General features: G+C 28.4%; 1 pseudogene; it reads left to right on the top strand.

Moving 5' to 3' along the window:
* The first annotated feature begins 1,632 nt into the window (after positions 1–1,632).
* The window catches only part of LOC113112284 (vesicle-associated membrane protein-associated protein A-like), a 14,748-nt pseudogene continuing 11,015 nt past the window's right edge, over positions 1,633–5,365 (top strand).

Here is a 5,365-nt window from a genome sequence, read left to right as displayed (position 1 = left end):
ATTTCATTGTAATTTTAACGTTTTAGTAATTTTAATGAGTGTTTTTCTCACGTTCATTATAGCCTCAGAGTTTATTTATTTATTTAATATTACTCAGGGTTATTTTAATATATTTTTTATTAACTTTGGGGATTTATTTTTTAATTTTCCATTTTAATTTTAGTTTTATTTATTATTATTGAGAAATGTTCAGGGTTTTTTTTAGTATTGAGATACTAGAATAGTTTTTAATTAATATTTTGAATTCGTTTTTATTTTTTGGATTTTCCATTTTAATACATAATAATAATAATAATTTCAAATATAATTTAAATAATATAATATAAGTCAAGGTTTTAGTAGTTTTGTTGTATGTTTTTGCATTTGTTCATATTTGTTATTATAGAATTGGATGAATATTATAATTTTTATATTATTATATTATTATATTATATATTTTATATTATTAAAAACGATATTATTATAGTTTTTATTAATATTTTTGATTTTCCATTTTAATTTTAATATATAACAATTTAAAATACAATATTTTTTTGCTGTTAAAAAGCAAATATAAAAAAATAATCATATACTTTTATTATTAAGTATATAATATATTAATATATACTTTTATATTGTTTTATGGTTTTCTCAAGATAATAGAAGCAAATCATTTTTCTTTTACAAAATTATCACATCATTTTATTATTATAAATTATAATTAATATTATATTATTACAAATTATTATTATATTATAATAATTTTGGCTGATAATAAAACAAACAATAATAATAATCATATTAAATAATTAAATTAAATTAATAAAAAAATGTATATTAAATGAAAAATAATGAAAGGGTTAATAAATATCAGATGATTTTATTATTATTATTTTATTATTATTATTATTATTATTATTATTATTATTATTATTATATGTTTTGTTTGGCTGATAAAAGAAGCAAATGTTTTCATAAAAAATAATAAAAATTATTATGATTTTTTTATTATTAGTTTTTTTGGCTGTTAATGAGCAATATTTAAAAAATCAGATGCTTTTATTTTTATGATTATTTCTGTGTTTTTTAGCTGATAATAGAAGCAAATGAAAAAAAGGGCTGTATCATATGGAAGAAGAAGAGAATATGACAGTGAGAATTATAGATTCTAATAATATTACATCTTTTTTCAGTATTTTTGATCAGCAGAAGACCTTTCTCCTGGCGTCCAGTCATCTTTATGACCCTACTTCTGTCCACTGTCCCTCAATATAGGCCTATATCTAATTTTGTGAAGAAATATAAGATATTTTATATATTTTATAAATAAGCTTTACATGTATTGATACTATTTATTTTTTATCCAAAGCGACTTTTAAGCTCAGTATTTTTTTTTTTTTTTTTTTTTTTTTGCGTCCTTGGTATTAAAACAATAAAACTCCTGGTCTATAATAAGCAAATTTGGCCACATATTAAGTAATTCAAGAAATATTTAGAGAGCTCCAAACGTTAAACTGTAAGAATGTTTTCGGTACAGTAGCCACGGGGCCGAGATTAAAGCATAGATTGGATTTGTTTACCAATAAAGACATAATAAATTGAGTTTACCGCGAGCTCGATCGGACAGGCCTGCGCGTTCGTGTGTTGCGGGGACGCGCCGCGCGTTCAGTGACTCAGTGGAAGTGTTTCGGATCGACCGCGCCGCGCACAGCTGCTCTCCGAAACCAAGTGTCACCTCGCCGGCCAAAACATGTCCAAACTGGAGCAGATCCTTATCCTAGATCCCCCAAACGACCTGAGGTTCAGAGGTAAGTGAGGAACGCGGACGGTCGCCGTGTTTCGGTGAAGTGTAAGCGGGTTAATGCGGGAAGGGAGCACAGGCCGCGCTGGATCCCCGAGCTCGAGTTTACTGACAGGCGGCCGCTCCTGTTCGCGAGTTCCCTGCACACGAGCCGCCGCTTTCCGGCGACACTGAGGCGAAGCGCACCGGGTGTCGGTTCAGTTTTGATCTGCAAGGCTGGCTAGCACTGCCAGATCATTTCCCCGGGGTAAAATAGAAATGAAGATGTTCGGTGCTTACGTGGATGCGTAAGTAAGTAAATTAACAGATTTTTGGACATGTCCCATCAAGGTACTAACGTTACCTCATGAAGAAGTGAAAAAATCGCATTACCGTGGTATAAATCAAAGTACCATTGGTTTACTATCTGATTCAATCTCTAACTTAATCATCTTACTTTCACCGTGCTTTATTATGTAAGAGTATATTTATTATATCATTGTTTGTATGGTACTGCCCTTATTTAAGGTTAAGTGACATTACCATGGAATTATTTCAAATACGTTAGAGCAGATATTTTCTTAAGATGTGTGTGTTTGTGTGTGTGTGTATATTTAATTTAATATATATATATATATATATATATATATATATATATATATATATGCAAAATTATAAAATATATGTGAAAGTTTTCCCCATCCTACAATTAGCTATCTCTGTAGTTTCTTGTGTAAAGACACAATCTAAAATATTATTTTAAAGTATGTTTTTATTTTTTATATTTATTTATTTATATTAGTTATATCTTACTCGTTATTTACTTCTTAATAAAACACATTTATTTGTTATTTTCGCATTTGTTTTAATCTAATCTTATTTTTATTTATAAACTTATTTACATATTTTTGTATTTATTTAAATCATTATTTATTAGTTATTATTTTAAGGACTGTAATTGTTTACTCTTTATTTATATATTTATTGTAGTACTTTTAAATGTTCTTATTTACATCTATTTATGTATTTACATTACAAACATTTGCATTCAGTAATTTAGCAGAAGCTTGTTATCTAATCAAAAATCAACGAAGTGTTATAACTAGTCTTATAAGTTATCTTAAAACAGTGCAAATCTTGAATATGTGAGGGATTAGTGTAAAGCTCATTGGGTTGTTACTACTCTGTTTGTGAACGTGTTTGAAGCAGCAGTTTGTGGTTTGAGTGTGTTGTGAAACAAGTATTCGGATATTCAGGTGATGTCGACACGACCAATGAAGCAGCTTTATTCTCCTTGTACGTTCTTTTAAACTTAATAAAAAAAAAAATTAAAAAAAAACTGGTGCATTTTTTTTTTTTTTTTTTTTTTTTTTTTAATGAAACTTTTTTTCGGTGGAAAACCGAACGCATCCTTAAAAGCCCTAGTGAGTCATGTTAATGGTTTGGTGATGGAATTCATTCACTCTTTTTGAAGAGTTTTGTATGATTTTAATATTCTGTTTTAACCTTGTACCAAAGTTTGTCATTTATTTACACTTTTTTTTTTTTTTTTTGTGTGGTCGGTACCATTTTTGTTTTAGAGTTTTGAAACAGTTTCTTCTGCTCACCAAGGTTGCATTTATTTGTTTAAAATACAGTAAAACTTTTGCAATACTATTAGAATTTAAAACCGCAGTTGAATCCAGTCAAATCCCTAATGTGTTTTCATGTTGTCCTGAGCGGCTGCAGAAGAGGAAGAGGCTTGTCATGTTCTGATGGGTCTGTAACCCAATAAATAAATGAGGTGACAGGAAGAGGAGCCCTGAGCTAAATACATTCCTCTTTCACTTCACTCGTCCTCCTGTTTCAGAGCCCTGCGTTGCCATTTTTACACACGGCACTCAAGGTTTGCTTTAGTTTTATGAGCTTTTTGTTTAGCCTTAAGGCCAATTTTTGTCTAGCCTAATTAAATGTCTGCATCATATTTTGTCAAATTTAATCAATGAATTCAAATAGTGAGACACTATAAGACTGTTACCAATCAAATGAAATCAGTATCAACTAAATTTGTGTTTGCGGTGCATCAGAATTTGTATCTGAAGTGACGTTTAGATGCATTCACACAGACTGTTAAAGCAATTTAATTAATTCTGCAGTTACAAGTGCATTAATAATGTTTTGATAGGTAATATTTTTTAAAAACTGATATTTTAAATGATTTGGGGGTGGGGGAAGGGGAATTATACTTTAAATGTAAATTTGAAAAATGCCAGTAGGTGGCAGCAGATCAATAAAGGTGACGAATGAATCTTTTGAATGAATGAAACATGAGTCATTCATTCAACCGATTCGTTCAAACGGCTGATTCATTCAAATCCCCTTTATTTCTATAGCGCTTAATACAATACTAATTGTGTCAAAGCAGCTTTACAGAGTGTAAACGTGCTGATAATGCAAGAGGACAATAGAAAACAGTCGGTTTATCAGTTAAAGTCAGTTTATTGATGATTCAAGTGATTCAGTTCAGTTCTCTTCAGTCCAAAGCAAGTCAAAGGCGACGGTGACAAGGAACTAAAACTGAAACCTTGGGAGAAATACTTCTGTGTGTTTCTCAGAGACGTAAAACTGTTCTGCTTTGGCTGAAACTAAACAGGAACTTGTTTAAAATGTAAATCACTAAAAATTAACTTTTGTTTATCGAACGGATCATTAAATCAGTATCACATTTGCCGTTTTGCTGATGTTTGGAGAAAATTCACTTTTTTGTGATATTAACTATATCCGATTATATAAATATAAAAGCCACTTATTATGGCTTTATTTTGCTCCTTTATCTTGAATTTTGTGGGAATTTCTAAATGTATTTTAATACGCTAAATCATGATGATTAATTGCATCCAGAATAAAATTTGTTTATTGTCTATTTATTATTTATTGTACGAAATTTGTTTAAGATAAAGGTTTTGGCACTTGCTATGTGAACGCGAAATGTTGAAAAATAAAAATATAAATCATGGACATGATTTGAAAAGGTTAAATGACTCACTCTTGTATTTTCCGTCGTCAAAAATGAAATTAATGGGAAGTGAATTTCATCTAGTGGAAACGTTTGGTACTGCGCCCACACAAAACCTTACCGAAAGCTCGTTTTTGAGACCTCACTTAAAATTTGGAACACAACTTATTTAGATTTATGGCTTTGATATTCATGCATTTTTAGAGTAAAACATGTTTTTGAAAATATATATTTATTTTATTATATACTATTTTATATTCTGCTCTTTTAGTGTTAGTTTTTTATGTTTTGAATTAGCTTTTTATACTTATTGTTATAGTTTTATTTTTAATAATTGTTTTTATTAAGTTTTTGTTTAAACTAATAGTAATACTACTTTATTTTTATGTAATTTATAGTTTTTTATATGCTGTTAATTTAGTATTCATACTGTCTATAATTTAAAATGCTTCATTTTTACCTTTTTGTTTTAGTTAAATATTAAGCAATTTTATATGCCTTTTTTATTTATTTTTTAATTAATATTTGTTTATTTAAAAAAATTACTATTTAGGTTTCATTTTATTCCATTTCTGTGTTTTAGTTCAGTTTTTATTTTATTTTATCTTACT

Source organism: Carassius auratus, chromosome 2 (genome assembly GCF_003368295.1).
Source record: "Carassius auratus strain Wakin chromosome 2, ASM336829v1, whole genome shotgun sequence".
NCBI lineage: Eukaryota > Metazoa > Chordata > Actinopteri > Cypriniformes > Cyprinidae > Carassius > Carassius auratus.
Note: the sequence above shows the minus strand (reverse complement) of the source record. Positions and strands in the feature narration are given on the sequence as shown.